Raw genomic sequence first — 25,930 nt, forward strand, 5'->3', positions numbered from 1 at the left:
CACACCTACAGTAGCCGGGCTATAAAGAGTCTATTGTCCTGCTAATCTGGCTACAAGTGTTTGAAAACCTGTTTTCAAAATGGCACCAGCTGTCCATCACTACTGTAAATAAAAACACAGCATCTTGTTTACATTCTTTGTAACCACAATGTCACAAATAATTTATATATACCTTTCCAATTACTTTTAGAGTTTGGGATTTACAAATGTGTGCTTTTCATGTCATTTTTCATTAAATCCAGTTTGGATTTAAGTATAACTTTTGAGTGACGCGTTTAGTGAGAGGTCTAATGATTTTAATATTTAATAATATTTTTCCTCCGAATTCATATCTAAGGGGCATTTTTCACGCCATTATTAGTTACATTGTTTTAGTTTGAAAATGAAGACTGGCACTAAGAACAGCGGGAACGTTTCCCTAGTCAGCGCCATTATTAGTGCAATGCCCCTTAAAGTGTTGCTCTGTGCTACCCAGTGGGGTGGGGTGGGGGTCTACCCCCCTCCCCCTTCTTCCTCCTTCCCTCCCCATGGGCTAGGTCCGTCTTCTGCTGCGGCTCATCCCGTGCCCCCTACCCTCGTGCCTTGAACCCCGTGCGCCCACCGCTATTTCAGTGGATACAGCTGGAGAACTGCAAGGCAATCCCATTGTGTGCCACTCATGAGCCATGATCAATATAAACTCATCAAAAAAAGAAACGTCCTCTCACTGTCTACTGCGTTTATTTTCAGCAAACTTAACATGTAGAAATATTTGTATGAACATAACGAGATTCAACAACTGAGATATAAACTGAACAAGTTCCACAGACATGTGACAAACAGAAATTGAATAATGTGTCCCTGAACAAAGGGGGGGTCAAAATCAAAAGTAACAGTCAGTATCTGGTGTGGCCACCAGCTGCATAAAGTACTGCAGTGCATCTCCTCCTCATGGACTGCACCAGATTTGCCAGTTCTTGCTGTGAGATGTTACCCCACTCTTAAACTAAGGCATCTGCAAGTTCCCGGACATTTCTGGGGGAAATGGCCCTAGCCCTCACCCTCCGATCCAACAGGTCCCAGATGTGCTCAATGGGATTGAGATCCGGGCTCTTCGCTGGCCATGGCAGAACACTGACATTCCTGTCTTGCAGGAAATCACACACAGAACGAGCAGTATGGCTGGTGGCATTGTCATGCTGGAGGGATATGTCAGGATGAGCCTGTAGGAAGGGTACCACATGAGGGAGGAGGATGTCTTCCCTGTAACCCACAGCATTGACATTGCCTGTAATGACAACAAGCTCAGTCCGATGATGCTGTGACACACTGCTCCAGACCATGACGGACCCTCCACCTCCAAATCGAATCCCGCTCCAGAGTACAGGCCTCAGTGTAACTCTCATTTCTTCAACAATAAATGCGAATCCGACCATCACCCCTGGTGAGACAAAACCCCGACTCGTCAGTGAAGAGCACTTTTTGCCAGTCTTGTCTGATCCAGCGACGGTGGGTTTGTGCCCATAGGCGACATTGTTGCCGGTGATGTCTGGTGAGGACCTGTGCAGGATTGTGCATTCCTGGTGTTACTCAGGCAGTTGTTGCCATCCTGTACCTGTCCTGCAGGTGTGATGTAAGAATGTACCGAACCTTGTTACACGTGGTCTGCCACTGCGAGGACGATCAGCTGTCTGTCCTGTCTCCCTGTAGTGCTGTCTTAGGCATCTCACAGTATGGACATTGCAATTTACTGCCCTGGCCAAATCTGCAGTCCTGATGCCTCCTTGCAGCATGCCTAAAACACGTTCGCGCAGATGAACAGGGACCCTGGGCATCTTTCTTTTGGTGTTTTTCAGAGTCAGTAGAAAGGCCTCTTTAGTGTCCTACATTTTCATAACTGTGACCTTAATTGCCTACCATCTGTAAGCTGTTAGTGTCTTAACGACCGTTCCACATGTGCATGTTCATTAATTGTTTATGGTTCATTGAATAAGCATGGGAAACAGTGTTTAAACCCTTTACAATGAAGATCTGTGAAGTTATTTGGATTTTTACAAATTTTCTTTGAAAGACAGGGCCCTGAAAAAGGGACGCTTCTTTTTTTGCTGAGTTTATATTGTCCTGCTAATAACAGGGTTAATAATATATATATGTGAGAATATCCAAGGGGCTTTTATATAATTCTAAATTAATAATAATAATAATACAAATTATAATAATAATCGATTTGTTTAAAAAATAACAATATTTTGGAGATTTTGTTTTCAAAAAACGTAAAATGAGCGAGTAAAAAGCCCATTCTTGAACATGGGGTGAGACATGGTTACCAATTTGTGAATAAAGCCAGTTTGTTATTTTCAATAATTTTCTTCTGTTTTTAGAGGGAGAGAAACCATAAACCTACAGTCATCTCATGGACCTCCCAGTCTAGGCCGGCACAGGTATTGAACCAGAATCTGTAGCAACACCGCTTGCTCTGTGATGCAGTGTCTTAGACTGCTGCGCCACTAAGGCGCTGTACAACGTGACTGGCCGGGAGTAGGCTACAGTACTACAGAGACACAGTAGCGCCTTGGGACCAAAAAGCATAATCAGTCCTCTAACTCCCCCTTGCGCTGGTCTGGAGCAAGGAAGTAATGACGCAGGGTACCGTACTAAACCACAAATGACCTCTCAGTCCCGCAGCATAATCGCAAAACTTTTAGTGGTGCAACCACTGTACCTCCATAAAGCTGGTTGAGAGAATGCCAAGAGTGTGCAAAGCTGTCATCAAGGCAAAGGGTTGCTATTTGAAGAATTTCAATTATAAAATATATTTGGATTTGTTTTACACTTTTTTGGTTTCTACATGATTCCATATGTGTCATAGTTTTGATGTCTTCACTATTATTCTACAATGTAGAAAATAGTAAAAATAATGAAAAACCATTGAATGAGTAGCTGTTCTTAAACTTTTGACTGGTAGTGTATATTACTCCTCACCTCTCCACCTGATGGCTGATGTGTGGCACAAAATTGGTGGTGGATGAGGTGAGTTTCCCTCACCTATGTGAAGCGCTTTGAGTACATCAGTTGATAGCTCTAAAGCTCTATATAAATCAAATAATTAATTATTATTATTTCTATACGGTCACATATTTCTGTATTATGTGTGGGAATACTTGGGAACACAGTTTCCTAAATTAAAATCACTTGGAGCTAATATCCTGGTGTTTTTATAGTATTTTATGTACAACAATGAAAATGGCCAAATAAAACCACACGCGGGCCAAACTCAGCCCGCGGGCCACCAGTTGGATAACCCTGTTATAGACTGTGCTGCAGCAAATGTAGGCTTACCTGTCACAAGAAAAAAGTTACCATGGTGATAGATCTACATGCATTGTGAACTGCGCTCCAATCTGAGATGTGCTGTCTGTCCCCCCCCTGATGATTCATCATGCAGATGCTGTAGATAAGCCAGATTTAGACATTGCATATAATTTAACAGTTCCATTTCACGCCCATGCTCTTCATTTATATAATTGATTATAATGCCCAGTTATCTCGCTGTTATTTATCCCAGGGAAAGGGAGTGGTTTTGGGTGGTAAGTCTCCGTAACCAGGTTCCCGCCATTCAACCCGATTTAGAGACCAATTGGTTTAATTTATAGCCAGTTTGTCACTGTTTTAGTATGCATTGTTGTTACTGTCTGTACTGTCTTATGTCTTGTGATGTCTTTCCAGTTGTCTCTTTCCTGTCCTGTTTTATTTATTTAGAGCTGCACTTGCCCTTCACCACTTCTCAGGCCGTAATCGTAAATAAGAATTTTTTTCTTAACTGACTAGCCTGGTTAAAAAAAAAACACTAGTAAAATCTATAGGATATGTAAATCTGCCTATATTTCATGTTTGTAAGTAATTGAAAATGACTACTGGAAAAAGCATCTTCTTAGCAGAGTGTGATTACTATTAATTGAAAAATGTACTTCAAACAACATTGAGATATAGTGTAATCATGCCTGGATGGAGTTTTATATACAGTATTAACTGTTGTTGATGACGACGATGTGTGTGGGTGTGTTTGCACGTGCGTGCGTTTGCCTGTGTACGCGTGCCTGTGGATGCTTCTGTGTCTGTGAATTTGTCTGTCTGTGTCTACAGTTGGCTATACAACAGATGACCTGCAGTTTATGTGGCGGTCATGGGACCCTGTCCAGATGGAGGAGATCGCCCTGCCACAGTTTGATATCAAACAGGAGGATATAGAGTATGGCAACTGCACCAAATTCTACGCAGGGACAGGTATGCTCCTCACATGCATGCATCTGTGAAAACTGTGCTAACTACAGGTATAAGTCATGATTGCTTGTAATATGCATGTATGTATAAATGGGTTTTCATATCAACTGTATGTAGCTTTCAAGCCAATAATGCCCATAAAACACTGCTATGCAGGCTCTATTTCACTATAGGCCTATATGCCTATACATAACACTACCTACTATATTTGCCTTTATTTTTAAGGAATATGCGAATTAAACCATATTGGTCTAATTTATTGTACTTATGCCGGACTCTCCCTTGCATTTGGTTGCACAGTGAGAAATCCTTTGAACCAATTAACTTCCAGTCTCCTGATTAAGCTTTGCCATAAATTGGAGTGTCAGAGACCTACATGTGCTTGGCTTAAGAATGTAAGGCTCTGGATTTTCCATTTTCATCTATTCATTAATTATTCAATGTAAGTTCAAATGATTTACGTTGCTCAATACTAACGCTAATAATAATAATTTATTCAACTTTTATAGCGCTATTCATTAAATAAATCTCAAACTGCTTTAAAGGAACACAAAAGACAAGCAATATAGAAAAACAACGATATCATTCATGAGATAGAAGGTAATGTTGAGGGTCAGGGAAGTGCATGCTTGAGTGGTCAACGGCGGGAGGTGTTCAAAGGGGGAGAGCAACCAAAGATGGTCTCTGTAGCAAGGGGCGGGCAGGCAGCACGGTGTCATCAAGGTGTCTCGCCACCCTGTGTGGCTTCTCCATAGTAGGACTCAGATGAAGTTTGAGCTCAGCAACTGCAATTCATGGAATCCGTAGCTTGTGAAGAGAGCACGAAAAACCTATTCCCCCTCAGGAGACTGAAAAGACTTGGCATGGGTCCTCAGATCCTCAGAAGGTTGCATCACTGCCTGGTATGGCAACTGTTCGGCCATCCGACCGCAAGGCACTACAGAGGGTAGTGCGAACAGCCCAGTACATCACGGGGCCAAGCTTCCTGCCATCCAGGACCTCTATACCAGGAGGTGTCAGAGGAAGGCCCTAAAAATTGTCAAAGACTCCAGACACCCTAGTCATAGACTGTTCTCTCTGCCACCACACCGCAAGCGGTTCCAGAACGCCAAGTCTAGATCCAAGAGGCTGCTAAACAGCTTCTACCCCCAAGCCATAAGACTGCTGAACATCTAATCAAATGGCTACCCAGACTATTTGCATTGCCCCCCCCCCCTCCCCCTCTTTTACACCACTGCTACTCTCTGTTGTTATCATCTATGCATAGTCACTTTAATAACTCTACCTACATGTACATATTACCTCAACTAACCGGTGCCCCCGCACATTGACTCTGTACCTGTACCCCCCTGTATATAGTCTCGTTATTGTTATTGTACTGCTGCTCTTTAATTACGTGTTACTTTTATTTCTTATTCTTATCCGTATTTCTTTTTAAACTGCATTGTTGGTTAAGGGCTTGTAAGTAAGCATTTCACTGTAAGGTCTACCTACAGCTGTTATATTCGGTGCATGTGACTAAAATTTGATTTGATTTACTCCTTCACTTTTAACAAATTAAAGCACCCACTTAGTTGAAGCTACGGCAAAAAGCAAACCACATTTCAATAATAATTCAAGAGTAGCCTTGTAACGTAGTATTCCATACGATCCTCATCACTGCTTCACTGTATGTAGCTATCTAGCTTTGACCAAAGCTTTATTGGTGTTTTTTTACACTTGTCCTGCACTTGCACATGGAAGAAATATATAGTTGCTCTCATGCTCAATGCCCGGAGATATTAAAACTCTGACAGGTCACACTTCGCTAAAGCACTAAAAACCCAGGCTTTTTTCTCACTTGTCAGTGTGAGTACCAAAATGCTAACACTAAAAACAAAGCAGCGATTGTCACTGGAGACTAGCATAGCGCCAATAGTGAAAGGCCTATACAGTTAGCACTCAGTTTGAACACAACCCCAGCACACTCACACAGGGGAGCAACGCAGCTGGCAGTGAGGCTGACCTTTTTAATGGGATTGTTGTGACGAACCAGTGAGACACAAAGATCACCGTTGTCTGTGACCGGTGGGAGCATGTTCTATGGCAGCCCCCCCTTAACATGGCATGAAGATCACACAGTGAGACTGGAGGTGGGTGAACAACCTCAGTCTGTCCTCCCGAAACCCCTACAGGGTCTCAAAGCCTGGTTCAAGTATGATTCCTTCTCTTTAAAATACTTTGTTTGATTGAGCATGTTTGAGTGCCAGAAGGGCAGGGGTTTGGACTTCTGTGACTATTCCATTTCTCCAGGCAAGCTGCATCTGTTTGGCCCCAGGAAGAATAGCTTCTGCCTTGGAAAAAGCTAATGGAGATCCTAATAAAATACTAAATACAAGCTCTATTGAAGGGAAAGGTAGAGCAAGTAGCCAGGAAACAGGGTGTGAAAACGAAAAGTTATGAATATAGCCAGCCTAGTCTCATAGACTAGATATATTGTAGTAAATGTACATATGCGTCTCTTAAATTAGTATGAAGTGTTACATTTGGTATGGTTACATAAGACAAATGGTTACTTAAGCAAAGTGTGGATGGGTGGGGGCGCATAACGCAAACGTCAAGGAACACAAAGTTGCGAGTTCGAATCTCATCATGGATAACTTTAGCACTTTAGCTAATCAGCAACTTTTCAGCTATTTAATACTTGTTAGTTACTAAGCAACTAGTTAGCATGTTAGCTAACCCTTCCCCTAACCGTAACCCTTTAACCTCACTCCTAAACTTAACCCTAACATTAACCCCTAACCCAGCTAGCGTTAGCCAGCTAGCTAATGTTAGCGACCTAGCTGACCTAGCTAGAATTCGTAACATACTCATACATTTAGCAAATTTGGTAACATATTGTACGTTTTTCTAATTCACAACATATCATACAAAATGGGTGATGGACATCCACAAATTAATGCATGACATACAAACCTAACATATCATACTAAATTAAGTCTTCGATTTACGTACAGAATAATACTAAATGCCTTGAGACCAGGTAGATATATATCAACTGTGGGGCCTTATAGACAGGTGTGTGCCTTTCCAAATCATGTCCAATCAATTTAATTTACCACAGGTGGAATCCCATCAAGTTGTAGAAACATCTCAAGGATGATCAATGGAACGATCACAGGATTTACCTGAGCTCAATTTCGAGTCTCATAGCAAAGAGTCTGAATACTTATGTAAATAAGGTATTGCTGTTTTTATTTGTAATACATTTGCTAAAATGTTTAAAAACCTGTTTTTGCTTTGTTATTATGGGGTATTATGTGGATTGATAAGGAAAAACATGTATTTAATCCATTTTAGAATAAGGCTGTAATGTAACAAAGTGTGGAAAAAGGGAAAAAGTCTGAATACTTTCCGAATGCACTGTAAGTGATCAAATTATGAAACCCATACATTGTAATTTTTAATTGCGTAAAGTGAGTGTGGTAGAAGTGAAAAAACTATCAACAATGACAAGCCATCTGGGTCTGACAACTTGGATGGAAAGTTACTGAGGATATTAGCGACGATATTGCCACTTCTATTTGCAATAGCTTCAATCTAAGCCTACTAGAAAGTGTGTGCCCTCAGACCTGGAGGGAAGCGAAAGTGATTCTGCTAGCCAAGAATATTAAAGCCCCTTTTACTGGCTCAAATAGCCGACCAATCAGCCTGTTACCAAAGTTTAGTAAACTTCTGGAAAAAAAGTTTTTTTGACCAGATACAATGCTATTTTACTGTAAACAAATTGACAATATACTTTCAGCATGCTTGTAGGGAAGGACATTAAACAAGCAAAGCACTTACACAAATAACTGATTGTCTGAGAGAAACCTATGATCAAATATTGTGGGAGGTCTTTTGTTAGACTTCAGGACGGCTTTTGACATTATCGATCATAGTCTGTTGATGGAAAAACTTGTGTTATGGCTTTACACCCCCTGCTATATTGTGGTTAAAGAGTTACCTGTCTAACAGAACACAGAGGGTGTTCGTTAATGGAAGCCTCTCCAACATAATCCAGGTAGAATCAGGAATTCCCCAAGGCAGCTGTCTAGGCCCATTACTTTTTTCAATCTTTACTAATGACATGCCAGTGTCTCTATGTATGTGTATGACTCAACACTATACACTTCAGCTATTACAGCGACTGAAATGACTGTAATGCTTAACAAAGAGCACCTGAATGGGTGGCAATGAATAAATTAGCCCTAAATACTTCAGAAACTAAAATCATTGTATTTGAGACAAATCATTCACTAAACCGTAAACCTCAACTAAATCTTGTAATAAATAATTAGGAAATTGAGCAAGTTGAGGTGACAAAATTTCTTGGAGTAACCCTGGATTGTAAACTGTCATGGTCAAAACATGTTAATACAACAGTAGCTAAGATGGGAATAAGTCTGTTCATAATAAAGCGTTGTTTTGCCTTTTTAACAACGCTGTCAATAAGGCAGGTCCTACAGGCTCTAGTTTTGTTGCACCTGGACTACTGTTCAGTCGTGTGGTCCGGTACCACAAAGAGAAACCTCAGAAAATTACAATTGGCTCAACACAAGGCAGCATAGCTGGCCCTTAAATGAACACGCATGTCAAGGTGGAGGAGAGATTGACTTCATCACTACTCGTTTTTGTAAGAAATGTTGACATACTGAATGCACCGAGGTGTCTGTTTTAAACTACTGGCAAAGACCAAAGGTCTCTTCACAATCCCCAAGTCAAGAACAGACTATGGGAGACGCACAGTACCACATACAGCCATACCTATGTGGAACTCTATTCCACATCAGGTAAATGATGCAAGCAGCAGAATCAGATTTAAAAACAGATAAAAATACGCCTTATGGAAAAGTGGGAACTGTGAAGAGACATACACACAGACACACATACACATAAGACACGCACTCTACACACACGTACATATGGATGTTTTACATGCAACCTCTGTTGTTCACTAGAAGTAAACGGAGGAGGTGAGAATGGGAACAGCTCAAAAGCAAGGGACCTGTAAGACATAAGCATTACCTTGGGAACAAAAGCTGCATTATGCCGTAACATCCCTTTGGAGTAACCAGGTGCGAACTCCAAACAGGAAAGGTGTCCGCGTAGAGAACACCAACATGCTTGGCCGACACCAAGGCCATGAGAAAGGACTTTCAGGTCCACAGATTTCAATGGTTCAAATAAAGGCTCATACAATGCGTCCAGGACCAAAGCCAGGTTCCAGATCAGCGCCATAGGCTTAGACACTGGTCTTGGCCGACGCACGCCTTTCAGGAACCACACCACCAGTGTATGGGGTAGAGCCCTCAATCCGGGGTAGAGCCCTCAATCCATACATGACAAGCTGAGATGGCTGCCAAATATACCTTAAATGTGGAAAATGAAAGGCCCTGTTCAAAAAGCTCTTGCAAGAACATCAAAATGTTCACCAAAGGAGAAATTCCTTTTCCCTGACACCAACCCTCAAAAGTGCCACTTATATGTATACAACACCCTATACACTGACTGTGCCGTCGTAATCATGTTCAAAGTTAAACCCCTAGCCGTCAAATTCAACCTTTCAGGGGCCAAAACCCACAGATCCATATCTGCAATGGTGGGTGCCAAACTCTCCCATGCCCCTGACACACTAGATCCCGACAACACAGAACCCTCCACAGGTCCCCGCCCATCAGGCGGATGATCTCCGGGAACCAGGGTTGTCTGGGCCAACGGGGAGTCACCAGAATCAACAACAGCCCCTCTTAACGGACCCTCCGTTCTAATATCCGGCCCACACAGGGTTCGGGGACTTCGGCAACCAGTAACTTGCCCCCATTGACTGAGCCACTTGGGAGCACTTTTGCCACAGTAAATGCTTGGGGACGAGTGCACCGAGAACATGCCCCCTACCTTGGCCTCCAGCTAGGGTCACAAGGTCTGCCCCTGCGCCATTGAAGAGTCTACTTTCACCCTGCTCTCCTTTGACCCAGCACGGCATCTGTGCCAAGATGTCCACCGCTGCCCAGAAGCACCAAAACAGTCAAAAACTGATCTTGAAGCCCCCCCATCACCCATCATTTTGTTTCTCCTCGAAACGGGCCTATAAGGACTCCATAGCTGAGTCAAACAAGCTTATTGGCGTAACTGGCTCATCTAAATACATCCGCCTGTCCCTCCTCTGGAATCTGGGACAACGTCAATCAGGGGTGGCACTGAGCCACTACCGTCGCCCCCATACTTTTCCACAGCCAGGATAATACAGCGAGAAAGATGCAGCACTAAATCAGCCATAGCACGGATTGCGTCGGGAAGCTCTGAAACCGGCTTCTCCACCTCCACGGCCCTATTCAGCTCCTGTAGCAAACTAATATGATAAATCTGCAGCATTGTGACCACATTCAACGACCTGGCCGCTAACGCTCAGCCTGATACACTCTGTCCAGCTGATCTGCCGAGAACCGGCACTGTTTATTTGGAAGCACCATGCTAGGATTAGCCCCCTTCTTCTTCCCCCAAACCTGGAGGAACTTCACTGTGGGGGAGAAGATGGCCAATCCGCCCCCAGGTGATCTGCTGCCCTATGACACAGCTCCATCAAAGGCGCATTAACCACCAATGGTTCACTCTCCCCCGCCGAATCCAAAGCCAGGGCTTTAGGCTGCCCCGGACTGATGTCATCCAATTCAGACCCTGAAAACTCTAGAGCCAACCAGGGATAGTATATTATCACCAGAATCCAGACTCTGAATAGTGCCAGAGAAACTGGAATGAGCCTCACTCGGCTGGGATGACACCCCTATCAACTCCGACAACCACTGCTGATCCCTCCTGGCCTCACTCCTGAGTGTGTTTTCACCCCGGGCAAACAGGACCGCACTCGCGAGTATCTTAAATTGTCATTCTGAAACCACATGCCCTAGGGCACGGTCAGAGGTCAGCCTTTTTGAACTTAGTCTTACGCTGGCCATCTTACTAAAGTAAGGAAGCACTAGCTACACAAGCAGAGCAGAAAGTTGTTACTTTTTAGCAAAAACCAATATACAACACTCACAACATCTAGAGCAGGGGTCTTCAACCTTTTCTAGCATGAGAGCTACTTTAAAAAATTTAACATGTTGCAAGCTACAATTTTTTTCTAGCCATTTAAATTGGCACATTCTTCTCTTCTATTCTCCCCTGCAACTCTTCCCCGCAACTTTTCCCCAGGTTCTTAGTGTACAAGAGAAAGTAGTGCACTGTTTTCTGCCAATATATCTGGTAAAATAATGGTTAATAAACAACTCTAAGGGGGGCCCTATAAAATCTGTGGGTTTTCTTCTCCCTAATTGTTTTATTTCCTTAAAATGTTTTCTCAGTTTTATTTTTCCTGGTTTTAGATTGTTTTTCACTCTCAAAATTACAATTGTTCATAGAGAGACAACACAATTGGATGTACTGAGTCCATGTCAATGCTGAAATCACATCAGAAGACAAGTATTTTTTTTAGGTCTGGAAGAAAACAAAAATGTATTTTTGAGTGTAATTCCCCTTTTAATTGCACATCTAGCAAGTGAGGAAGGTGCCATCTAATGGGCTAGTCTAATGATGAGTCTGAACTGCTACTGCTCATTTCATGGCATACTTTGCCAATAACAAATAATAGATACAAATGAAGTACTTACTCATGATATATTTCTGCCAAGTAAACCTACTTTGCAGTTAACATTTAATTGCGAAGGTTTGGGGGGAAAGTATTTCTGTCAATCCACAAGACCCTTAATCACATCAACACATGGAGTGAAAGACAAACGCGCGTACCACACAGACCGACAGGCAATATTGCTGGAAATGTATTTGCAGATATTGTGTTAGGTTTGGCTTTTTAATCCAATAGTGGCTAACCAGGGCTGGGATAATATCAATGTTGCATTGTTTAGATACTAGCTGGCAGATTGCGGTGTCTGATACTTGTGAGATTTGTTAACAAAAGTTTGCGGTGGGACACGTGAAAATTGGATGTACTTTCAGAATTGTTTGGCGAGCTACTCATAGGTGGGCTGCAAGCTACTGGTAGCTCACAATCGACATGTTGGAGACCCCTGATCTAGGGGGAGGAGTACGCACTGTTCCCACTAACAGACACCTAAGTCGGAGCCGAATCTCGTGGTCTTCGTGTGCTTAAAAAGTTTGGAAATTGCGTGACAGGAGCTGAAGAGCGAAGAAATTAGGAAATTAATGCGAGCCCCGATTATTATAGCCATGAAGGGGGCGGGCTCGGCATCCATTGGGCGTGATTTCAGTTTTCTTAAGGTGAATACGATTGGTCGTTGACTCCCCATAGTGTGTTGTACCGAGTGACCGACTGAAAGGGAACACGAGAGAGAGGTAATTTAATGACGTTACTCCAAAGCAGATAACAAGGGAAAGAAATTGTGAAACAGCAGTCTGTCTAGGAAGTGAGATACCGTGGTTATTCATAAATGCAATTAAACAGCAGCGCATTAGCAGATAGGGGGAAAGAGTGGAATCTGACAAAATGGAACACGCCAGGGGCTGCCCCTTATGTTCTGCTTCTGAAAAAAGACACAAGAGGAAATAGCCTCTTGGTATTAGACGAGTGTGAGAACATACACATTTAGCCTGGTATATAGGGTATCTTGATGAAGCGTTCTCTCTCTCTGCTTGTCCTTCGTCAAACTCTTGGAAAAGATGTGTAGTTCATTATTATGATTTCATTCACAGACCAATGTAATGCAATGGTATTTAGCAATTATAGTTAGTTATCACAACAGTAATTTAGTAGTCATATTATTGTATACCCAAATACATTTTAGATTACTTTGTTATGAATGTGTGTTACCCTACCAGTAGCTTGAAAAAGTTGGTACACTTATACAAGGGATGGCCAACATTAATCTGTTTGTGCAGGCTTTTCACACTCCTCTGCCCCCCACCTCCATCTTTACTTCTCTAGGCTACTACACGTGTGTGGAGGTGATTTTCACCCTGAGGAGGCAGGTGGGCTTCTACATGATGGGTGTCTATGCCCCACACTCCTCATCGTGGTCCTCACTTGGCTCTCATTCTGGATCAACCCTGATGCCAGCGCTGCCAGGGTCCCTCTGGGTAAGACCTCTAATCCCTATCTTAACCACTGACCGTAAACCCCTATCCTAGTCTTACCCTGAAAGCAGTGATTCCTTGGTCCCTTTGGGTAACAGACAAGCCTGCTTTAGTCTCCCATGTAACTGTGGTGTTGTCTGTGGTGTTCGAATCACGCCAAGTTTCACGATTGTTTCGCTTCACTAATTGAAGCAATAGTGAAACGTAGTGTGATTCAGTTTGGATTTCGAGGCTAATCTTGACATACCGAGGCATCAAATGCAGCCTAATATTAGCCATCACTGAGTGCTTTCCATTTTTTCATATAATCTGGGACCACCCATTGTCATTCCACTGTCGCCCCTACATGATACATAATAGATAATGATACCTTTTTATTTTGTATGGGTAACTCGCCTGGTCCATTGTAAACAAGCCTGCACGAGTTGGAAATGTCAACTTCTCACCCATTTGACGTCACTTCACACAGTCCGATGGGTCTGGAAAGAGCTGTGTGGATAAGAGGACCATCCACCTCCAGCTGTTTGTCACTTTCATCCCATCCTTCCATTTCCTCTGGAGGGCCACCTCATGACACCTCAGTAAATGGGATCAGCAAAGGTCAGTCATCTCCCGCGTGTGACCGTTTGACATATGTCATTCATTCATCTCTGTGAGTGTGTGTGTGTATGTTAGCGTACATGTTATTAAATGTGTGGAATACTTCCATACATGCTTCCTACTATGCGTGTCGGTTTCAGACTCATTTTGTTCCCACAATAAAGCGCCCCATCGGGGGCCAAGCATCAGCAAACAAAGCATTATGCTGTTTCAACAGAGCCAACATCTTCCTTGTGTTATGTAAAATAGGCCATCTTACATGCTGTGATGAAAAGGATTTTGGAGCTCGGCGAACTCGAATGGGGTTAGATAATCATCCGAAATAAGGATCTATATAAAGATTTTTACGCATACAACCACCTAGATTAATTGTCCAATTGAACAATCTCCAATTGGAGAAAAATAAATAAAAAATAGCCCTCCGTTATCAGTGGCTATTTGAACCCGCTTCATCACTAGAATGAGAAAGATAGAAAGGTAAAAAAAGGTTAATAATTGGGCTCTTTGTACTGTAAATCCTGGGATATGGGCTTGTGAGTGTTTCATTACCACTGCCTAGTTTAGGTGATTCATATATCCATTATTATGTACTGTACACCAGGGGTATTCAATTCAAACTCTCAGGGGCTGCTGTGTCTTCTCCCTGCTATTTACCACTCACCTGGTTTAGATCAAAGTCTAGACCTCTGATTTAAAGGCAAGGATGAAAACTAATTAAATACTGCAGTCCTCATGGTCTGAAGTTGAATCTCCATGTCTGCTGTGCATTTTATGTCGCGCATTAGAGAGTCCAGGGGTCAAATGCTAATTTGATATCCTAAGACACCCGTAGAAGTATCCCCAACGCTAAGCTATGCTCTCCTTCCTTGGATGTTTAATTGACAAGGCCACATCTTCACTCCCATCTTGTTAACGTCCCAGGGATCCTCTCAGTGCTCTCCCTGTCTTCTGAGTGCACGTCCCTGGCCTCAGAGCTGCCCAAGGTGTCCTATGTGAAGGCCATCGATATCTGGCTGATTGCCTGCCTGCTGTTTGGCTTCGCCTCGCTAGTGGAGTATGCCGTGGTGCAGGTGATGCTCAACAGCCCCAAGCACATTGAGGCAGAGAAGGCCAAGATGGCGTCCAAGGCAAAGGGGAAGGAGAAGGCAGCGGGCAAGAACAACACGTTCAACGGCACCAGCGGGACGCCCTGTCATGTCAGCACGCTGCAGGTGGGTGAGGGGTGGTTGTGTGTGGTGGGTGAGGGAAAGGTGGGGAAGGGGATGGGCTTGTTTCTGGTGAGTGGGGGGAGGTTTGTGTGATTTAGAAATAAGTTGCCCCCAGACACTGCTCTAAGGTCAAGATGAAGTTGTCCCTAACCACTTCCCTCACAGTTGAATGAGGAATGGTTAACCTTGCATATATCCTCAGGCATGATGAGAGGGAAGTTAGAGATACCAATAGATAAATAGATAGCATTTATGAGTGATTGAATTGTCCTAACATCCCCTGCACTCTGGCCTTGCATGGATAAAGATTGACACAGGTACAGATTTCGCTTGTGAAATGTTATTTTCCATCATACACTTCATAGAAATGAATTTACATCGTAATGTATGTTAGTCAAGACTTGTGCAGAGTATTGTGCTGTGCGATTTGCAAGAAGATGACTCAAGTGGAAATCAAACGTAAATCAAATTAACGCCAATATGAGCTTAATGATTGAGTGAAAAAGTAGCAACTGTATGATTAGTATCTAATTTCCCCTGTAGCCAATGAGAAAGATTGAAATGTGTGTTTCAGAAGTTACTTCCCACTGATTCTGTTGTGACAGCATGTCGATTCATCACATAAAAAAATAGAAAATCCAAATTACAGCTCCAAAACATCAACATTAGGGACATTCTGCCATGCATGAGATAATTGTGTATCTGTTGCATTCTCATCTCTTCCTGAAAGAAACTGCCAGTTAGCATTGAAGGAATATGGTGGTTTGACAACAACCCAAAATTGCACCCTTTGAATGTGTCGAGATTTATACATTAGAGGTCGACCGATTATGATTTTTCAACGTCGATATCGACTGTTGGAGGACCAAAAAATGCCGATACCGATTAATCGGCCGATTTGTATATTTTAAATATATATTTGTAATAATGACAATTACAACAATACTGAATGAACACTTTTATTTTAACTTAATTTAAATCAATTTAGTCTGAAATAAATAATGAAACATGTTTAATTTGGTTTAAATAATGCAAAAACACCGTGTTGGAGAAGAAAGTAAAAGTGCAATATGTGCCATGTAAAAAAGATAACGTTTAAGTTCCTTGCTCAGAACATGAGAACATATGAAAGCTGGTGGTTCCTTTTAACATGACTCTTCAATATTCCCAGTTAGAAGTTTTAGGTTGTAGTTATTGTACACTGCTCAAAAAAATAAAGGGAACACTTAAACAACACAATGTAACTCCAAGTCAATCACACTTCTGTGAAATCAAACTGTCCACTTAGGAAGCAACACTGATTGACAATAAATTTCACATTGTGTTGTGCAAATGGAATAGAAAAAGGTGGAAATTATAGGCAATTAGCTAGAACCCCCCAAAAAAGGAGTGATTCTGCAGGTGGTGACCACAGACAACTTCTCAGTTCCTATGCTTCCTGGCTGATGTTTTGGTCACTTTTGAATGCTGGCGGTGCTCTCACTCTAGTGGTAGCATGAGACGGAGTCTACAACCCACACAAGTGGCTCAGGTAGTGCAGTTCATCCAGGATGGCACATCAATGCGAGCTGTGGCAAAAAGGTTTGCTGTGTCTGTCAGCGTAGTGTCCAGAGCATGGAGGCGCTACCAGGAGACAGGCCAGTACATCAGGAGACGTGGAGGAGGCCGTTGGAGGGCAACAACCCAGCAGCAGGACCGCTACCTCCGCCTTTGTGCAAGGAGGTGCACTGCCAGAGCCCTGCAAAATGACCTCCAGCAGGCCACAAATGTGCATGTGTCTGCTCAAACGGTCAGAAACAGACTCCATGAGGGTGGTATGAGGGCCCGACGTCCACAGGTGGGGGTTGTGCTTACAGCCCAGCACCTGCAGGACGTTTGGCATTTGCCAGAGAACACCAAGATTGGCAAATTCGCCACTGGCGCCCTGTGCTCTTCACAGATGAAAGCAGGTTCACACTGAGCACATGAGCACATGTGACAGACGTGACAGAGTCTGGAGACGCCGTGGAGAACGTTCTGCTGCCTGCAACATCCTCCAGCATGACCGGTTTGGCGGTGGGTCAGTCTGGTGTGGGGTGGCATTTCTTTGTGGGGCCGCACAGGCCTCCATGTGCTCGCCAGACGTAGCCTGACTGCCATTAGGTACCGAGATGAGATCCTCAGACCCTTTGTGAACCATATGCTGACACATGCACATTTGTGGCCTGCTGGAGTCATTTTGCAGGGCTCTGCAGTGCACCTCCTTGCACAAAGGCGGAGGTAGCGGTCCTGCTGCTGGGTTGTTGCCCTCCTACGGCCTCCTCCACGTCTCCTGATGTACTGGCCTGTCTCCTGGTAGCGCCTCCATGCTCTGGACCACTACGCTGACAGACACAGCAAACCTTTTTGCCACAGCTCGCATTGATGTGCCATCCTGGATGAACTGCACTACCTGAGCCACTTGTGTGGGTTGTAGACTCCGTCTCATGCTACCACTAGAGTGAGAGCACCGCCAGCATTCAAAAGTGACCAAATCATCAGCCAGGAAGCATAGGAACTGAGAAGTTGTTTGTGTCACCACCTGCAGAATCACTACTTTTTTGGGGGTGTCTTGCTAATTGCCTATAATTTCACCTTTTGTCTATTCCATTTGCACAACAGCATGTGAAATTTATTGTCAATCAGTGTTGCTTCCTAAGTGGACAGTTTGATTTCATAGAAGTGTGATTGACTTGGAGTTACATTGTGTTGTTTAAGTGTTCCCTTTATTTTTTTGAGCAGTGTAGTTATAGGACTATTTCTCTCTGTACTGTTTGTATTTCATATACCTTTGACTATTGGATGTTCGTATAGGCACTATAGTATTGCCTGCCTAATCTCGGGAGTTGATAGGCTTGAAGTCATAAAAGAGCTGCTGGCAAACGCAGGAAAGTGCTGTTTGAATGAATGCTTACGAGCCTGCTGCTGCCTACCCCCGCTCAGTCAGACTGCTCTATCAAATATCAAATCATAGACTTAATTATAATATAACAAACACACAGAAATACGAGCCTTAGTTTCCAGATTTAACCATATTCGAAAACTAAACGTTTACTCTATCAGTGAAATACGGAACCGTTCTTTATTTTGAGCGGGTGGCATCCATACGTCTAAATATTGCTGTTACATTACATAACCTTCAATGTTCTGTCATAATTATGTAAAATTCTGGCAAATTAATTACGGTATTTGTTAGGAGGAAATGGTCTTCACACAGTTCGCAACGAGCCAGGCGGCCCAAACTGCTGCATATACCCTGACTCTGCTTGCACAGAACACAAGAGAAGTGACACAATTTCCCCAGTTCATATTGCCTGCTAACATGAATTTCTTTTAACTAAATATGCAGGTAAAAAAATATATACTTGCGTATTGATTTTAAGAAAGGCATTGATGTTCATGGTTAGGTACATTGGTGCAACAACAGTGCTTTTTTCACGAATGTGCTTCATCACCTGTTTGGCGAAGTAGGCTGTGATTTGATTATAAATTAACAAGCACCGCATTGATTATTTGCAACGCAGGACAAGCTAGTTAAACTAGTAATATCACCAACCATGTGTAGTTAACTAGTGATTATGTTAAGATTGATTGTTTTTTATAATATACGTTTAATGCTAGCTAGCAACTTACATTGGCTCCTTGCTGCACTCGCGTAACAGGTGGTCAGCCTGCCACGCAGTCTCCTCCTGGAGTGCAATGTAATCGGCCATACTCAGCATCCAAAAATGCCGATTTACCGATTGTTATGAAAACTTGAAATCGGCCCTAATTAATCGGCCATGCCGATTTAATCGGTCGCCTTCTATTATACACATATATATATGGACGTGCAAGAGTGATCATCTCCGTATGTCTCCATCCTACCCTACAACCACCCTAGAACCATAGGAAAAAACAGAACAGATCTGACCGAAACCACACCAAAGAGTCCTGACAGGGTTGGCAAAGCACCACAGTCATAAATCAACTCATGTCAGAATGTCACACGAATGAAGGCCTTATTCAATTGGAGGTGGTCGGAGGACAGGCTTTGAGACGTACAAAGGGTATGGCAAGCATCATCACCATTTCTTTCCAAAGTCGAGTCAGGCAAGTCCTCAATTCTTCCATTGTCTCCCATTTCCCCTGGTAATAAGGGCCAGGTGATCTGTGGCACCCATTTGCGCTCCTCCCGCGCTTCCCCGGCTCCTTAAATGTGAGACTGTGAGTCGCTGGGTATGACAGAAACAGAACAGGGCATTTGTTGAGTTTTTTCCTACGTTGAGTCAGGCTCCTCTCAGGTTGGCTTAACACTACTGTCGACGTCTCTGTGGCTCTGGCCGCAATGGCTCCGCGTTGGCAGTAGCTGCCATCTGTGGCAAGGGAGGAGGAAATGGGATGTGATTGGAGCTCTAGCTGACTCCTGTTACATTGCCTGCCGAGATTTACATTTACATTTACATTTACATTTAAGTCATTTAGCAGACGCTCTTATCCAGAGCGACTTACAAATTGGTGCATTCACCTTATGATATCCAGTGGAACAACCACTTTACAATAGTGCATCTAACTCTTTTAAGGGGGGGGGTTAGAAGGATTACTTTATCCTATCCTAGGTATTCCTTAAAGAGGTGGGGTTTCAGGTGTCTCCGGAAAGTGGTGATTGACTCCGCTGACCTGGCGTCGTGAGGGAGTTTGTTCCACCATTGGGGTGCCAGAGCAGCGAACAGTTTTGACTGGGCTGAGCGGGAACTGTACTTCCTCAGAGGTAGGGAGGCGAGCAGGCCAGAGGTGGATGAACGCAGTGCCCTTGTTTGGGTGTAGGGCCTGATCAGAGCCTGAAGGTACGGAGGTGCCGTTCCCCTCACAGCTCCGTAGGCAAGCACCATGGTCTTGTAGCGGATGCGAGCTTCAACTGGAAGCCAGTGGAGAGAGCGGAGGAGCGGGGTGACGTGAGAGAACTTGGGAAAGTTGAACACCAGACGGGCTGCGGCGTTCTGGATGAGTTGTAGGGGTTTAATGGCACAGGCAGGGAGCCCAGCCAACAGCGAGTTGCAGTAATCCAGACGGGAGATGACAAGTGCCTGGATTAGGACCTGCGCCGCTTCCTGCGTGAGGCAGGGTCGTACTCTGCGAATGTTGTAGAGCATGAACCTACAGGAACGGGTCACCGCCTTGATGTTAGTTGAGAACGACAGGGTGTTGTCCAGGATCACGCCAAGGTTCTTAGCACTCTGGGAGGAGGACACAATGGAGTTGTCAACCGTGATGGCGAGATCATGGAACGGGCAGTCCTTCCCCGGGAGGAAGAGCAGCTCCGTCTTGCCGAGGTTCAGCTTGAGGTGGTGATCCGTCATCCACACTGATATGTCTGCCAGACATGCAGAGATGCGATTCACCACCTGGTTATCAGAGGGGGGAAAGGAGAAGATTAATTGTGTGTCGATGTATGTTGCCGTTAACTGAGAGAAAGTCAGAGAGCTGGAGAGTGACTGGACAGGAATGTTTGGAGTAGTGGGACTAATGCAATGTTTTCAATTGTTCCCATCACCACCCACTGCCATTGTGCACTTGAGCACAGCACTTAAGCAGGTAAGGTGTTAAGGGGCACTGCTCTTTGGATGACCCTCTGCTCCTCCAATGATTGTGCTGTTGTTACTCTATCCACTTTTCCCTTTTCCAGGTGGGAGAGACCCGGTGCAAAAAGGTGTGCACCTCCAAGTCGGACCTGTGCACCAATGACCTCAGCATTGTTGGCTCACTGCCGCGGGACTTTGAGCTCTCCAACTTTGACTGCTATGGGAAGCCCATCACCTTGCCTCACGGCCCGAGCAAAAGCCAGGCCAAGGCCAAGAAACCGCCACCGCCCAAACCTGTCATCCCCTCAGCCGCCAAGCGGGTCGACCTCTACGCCCGAGCCCTCTTCCCCTTCTCCTTCCTCTTTTTCAACGTCATCTATTGGTCCGTGTACTTGTGATCATGGAAGGAATTTAAGGATTTTGACCACATTTTCTACTAATGTCCATCTTTGCCCTGTGATCTCGTATTTTGATCCATTCTTCCTTAATTCAAGTTGTTTATGTATTTATATGAATCTATATTATTAACTATCATTATTGGCACTAGAAAAATCATATCGTCCACTAATTCATGATTGGCACTAGGATAAGAAGAAAAGCATCACAGGTGTATTTCATGAGATGAATCATATACAAATGATTTGACAATTTGAAAATAGATAGAATTAAGAAAATAATAATCAATGAAAAATATATCAAGATTTAAGAATTGATCAAAAATATAAATAAAAAATAGAATCAATTAATTATTTATTGAAAATATTAGTGAAATTGCCAGGTCCTCTGCTTTTTGGTGCTATTTTCCGGAACTTGCTTACAACTTTGATAAGATGGCATTGGCACAACGTTTACAATTGCATGTAAAAAATTGCTTATATGAATATAAATACAGTATATTAGATCTATCAAAGTTTATTAATATTATGATTTTTTTTTCTCCAGTACTCCTGTTGATATGTGAAACACCTTTTCCTTGTTCAGATGGTTATATGACATTGCCATGACGAGAATTGTAACTTTTGACCATCTCTCACATGACTACATATCATGTGTAAATGGGTTAACAAACTGACCATATATATATTATTTGCAAATGTGCAATTTACAAACTAACCAACAAATGTTTATATGAATCACACAATTATGTATTTGTGATATTTGTAGTAGTCTAAATCTGTCTGTCCCTACACACATTTATCACAGATTTACTACAATAACTAAATAAAGTAAGATTGATCTCATTTTGGAAGACAGTATACCCATTGTTCATTAAAATAAACTCAAGGATTTTGTCAGATATCTGAAACATAACCCCCATCCCACTAAAGTATTCACATGGTATCAAAAGATTAACTTCTACTCATAAAAACAGTCACATTTGTGAAAGATCATTCCCAGTAAGATTGATAATTGGGGAACATCTATCCGTCTTTCTCACTCCATGAGCCGACCCATATTTTCCCAACATGCAAACTGCACATTAAGCACGCCACACAGCTGTTTCTCCCCGTGACAGTCTTGCGCCTCTCCTAATCTACCAACTGGCCATCAATTATGCATTGGAAATGTGTTTGGATATTGACCTCAAAGTATCATTGCGAGACTCCTCAATATGAAATCTGTCTCCGACTTAACGAACCAAGATAAATACCGACCTTATGTCATGACAAATGGCCCATATAAATGAAGCAGAAGGAGATCTGGTTTGTTGAGAATAGAAGAAAATGAGAGTCATTTTAGTGGTTATATTACTTGGGGTTGGTCCATAGATTCATTAATAACACGTTTTGATTATATGCTTATTTACCAAGCAAATAAGTACCATCATGACGACTTTCCTGTTGCTGTCATGGTAACAGACATAATGGAGGGAACCAATCTCGCCTACTGATGTTTCTGGAATGAGGACACGTGCCAGACGATAAAGTCTAGACAAAACAATAACAACAGGTGAGTTAAACAAGAATGACAAATGAGTTAAAATAATCTCCTCGTTTTAAAGGTATACTTATATTACTCTGGAAATGCACGGTTTTTAGGACCAAAATGTGTTGGTTATATTGATTTTGCTAAAAATCTATCGGTTTTGTCGTTAAAATCGACTGGTTCCCATGGAATATCCTCCCAAGGATTTGAACCTTATTTCGAAAGTCTCAGAGAATAAGATTGACCTCTGCAGTGCCCACTAGAGGATGTTTCTATTGCTGCCTTTAATTCAAATGGTTGGAGGAGATTCATTCACTCACATGGATCTAGCATCTAAAGGTACCCTTGGAACAGAAAATGAACAAGTGATGCTGGGGGAATATGTAGTCAAATACCACACCATCAAATAAACAGAAGCCAGTTGATTAAATAGCAATTTTGATCACATTTTGTGTACGATCTTTTTGTCTTTTTCCTTCACTACAAATCATCACGCAATCTAGGTTATTTTTGGGTCAGTCAGATGCCTTGTTCCCATAGAAACAGCATTATGAGACAAGAACTTGTTTATCTTGTTTATTACTATTTTTAAAAACAATGTTATTATAGTCAATGGCGTTTGAGATGAAGGAAAGTATTTATGCCACAGGACTCATGGCGTGTTTCTCTCCGTTTCACATCCTCTTTCATCACTGACGTAACCGTGATAACTCTGAGTCTCCACCACCCCTACCCTCCTCCACCCCCCTGCTGCTAACACATCTCTGTATCTGCACCACCCTCCTCCACCCCCCTGCTGCTAACACATCTCTGTATCTGCACCACCCCCCACCCACCTTCAGCTTCCATGCCGCTAACACAGCTTTGTATCCTATAAATCACAGACTGTCTTCTAATCCAACCTGACCTTTCAAAGAGGGACAACCCCCCCCACATGGGACACACAGGTAACCAACAGACTTGAGTGACAGTTGGAGCTGATGAGCTAAAATAGGAGCTATTCCCACACTGGCTCTCATCTTAGAATTTACATGTGGTCAATTATCACCCCCACAGGTTCACAAGATGGCACAAAGTTCATTGTGAGAACCAGGATGATAGTTATAGCTGATTAGCTCAAATAGGAGTGATTTCTGAGTTGTCTCTTAAATGTACTGTACAGTATGTTCAATTATTCCTTCCACTTCACTCTATAGATTCCAGGTCATGGAACGTAGGGTTAATTGTGCTTAAGCTTTCCTGGAGCTCCCGAGAGGCGCAGCGGTCTAAGGCACTGCATCTCGTCCGGGTTAAGGGAGGGTTTGGCTGGGGTAGGACGTCATTCTAAATAAGAATTTGTTCTTAACTGACTTGCGTAGTTAAATAAAGGTTAAATAAGTAAAAAATAATAAAAAGAGATGATGTGGTAATTTTGGGGCATTAGATCATCTTCAACTCTGAAATTATTATGACATTTTTTCTGTAGCTCATCCTCTGAAATGATAGAGAGATTTAACCACAGATAATTCTAATGATTGATGCACAGTGCATTTGGAAAGTATTCAGACCCCTAGACTTTTTTTCAACATATGGTTACATTATAGCCTTATTCTATAATGGATTAAACATTTCTTCTTCTCATCAATCTACACACAATACCCCATATTTACAAAGTCATATTTTTTTTTTTTTTACATTTTTGAAAAATAAAAAACAAACTGAAATATCACATTTACGTAAGTATTCAGACCCTTTACTCAGTACTTTCTTTAAGCACCTTTGGCGGCGATTACAGCCTTGATTGTTCTTGGGTAAGAAGCTACAACCTTGGCACACCTGTATTTGGGGAGTTGCTCCCATTCTTCTCTGCAGATCCTCTTAAGCGTCATCAGGTTGGATGGGGAGCGTTGCTGCCCAGCTATTTTCAGGTCTCTCCAAAGATGTTCGATCGGGTTAATGCCTGGGCTCTGGCTGGGCCACTCAAGGACATTCAGAAACTTGTGCTGAAGCCACTCCTGCATTGTCTTGGCTATGTGCTTAGGGTCGTTGTCCGGTTGTCCTTCACCCCAGTCTGAGTTCCTGAGTGCTCTGGAGTAGGTTTTCATCAAGGATCTCTCTCTAACTTATTTTTTAACTTATTGTGTACATAATGTTGCTGCTACCGTCTCTTATGACCGAAAATAACTTCTGGACATCAGAAAAGCGATTACTCACCGCGGACTGGAAGAAACTTTTTCCTTTAACGAGTCCAACGAGAAAGATAGCCTGCTTTCACTGGAACAGGCCCAGATCCACGCCTTTTTCTTGAAGAAAAGATGCCGGAAAAGGGGATGCAGATCGGGGAGCCTTCTGATAATCCGGAGGCGAGCAAGTGAACTCCCAATGCCTTCCATTCTTCTTGCTAAAGTGCAATCGTGATAAAATTAATTGATGACCTAATATTAAGATTATCCTACCAACAGGACATTAAAAACTGCAACATCCCATGTTTCACCGAGACGTGGCTGAGCGAAGAAACGGACAATATAGAGCTGGCGGGATTTTCCATGCACCGGCTTACCTCTGGTAAGACGAGGGGTGGGGGTGTGTGTCTTTTTGTCTATAACAGCTGGTGCGCGATGTCTAATATTAAAGAAGTTTCGAGGTATTGGTCTCCTGAGGTAGAGTATCTTATGAAAAGTTGTCAACCGCACTATCTATCAAGAGTTCTCATCTGTATTATTCGTAGCCGTCTATTTACCACCACAAAGCGAAGCTGGCACTAAGACCGCTCTCAACCAACTGTATAAGGCCATAAGCAAAGAAGAAAATGCTCACCCAGAAGCGGTGCTCCTAGTGGCCGGGGACTTTAATGCAGACAAACTTAAAATCAGTTTTACCAAATTTTTACCAGCATGTCACATGTGCAACCAGGGGGAAAAATCCTGGACCACCTTTACTCCACACACAGAGATGCATACAAAGCTCTCCCCCGCCCTCCATTTGCAAATCTGACCATAATTCTATCCTCCTGATTCCTGCTTACAAGCAAAAACTAAAGCAGGAAGTACCAGTGACTCACTCAATGCGGAAGTGGTCAGATGACATGAATGCTACATTACAGGACTGTTTTCCTGAAACAGACTGGAATGTGTACCGGGATTCATCCAATGGAATTGAGGAATACACCACCTCAGTCATCGGTTTCATCAATAAGTGCATCGATGACGAGCTAAAGGCTAGAGCTGCCGCTTTCAAGGACCAGGAGACTAATCCGTACGTTTATAA

At 43.0% G+C, this 25,930-nt stretch overlaps 1 pseudogene; it reads left to right on the forward strand.

Moving 5' to 3' along the window:
* The window catches only part of LOC111968193 (glycine receptor subunit beta-like), a 43,389-nt pseudogene extending 21,941 nt beyond the window's left edge, over positions 1–21,448 (forward strand).
* The last annotated feature ends 4,482 nt before the right edge of the window (positions 21,449–25,930 follow it).

This window comes from Salvelinus sp. IW2-2015, linkage group LG8 (assembly GCF_002910315.2).
Source record: "Salvelinus sp. IW2-2015 linkage group LG8, ASM291031v2, whole genome shotgun sequence".
In the NCBI taxonomy this organism is placed as follows: Eukaryota; Metazoa; Chordata; class Actinopteri; order Salmoniformes; family Salmonidae; genus Salvelinus; species Salvelinus sp. IW2-2015.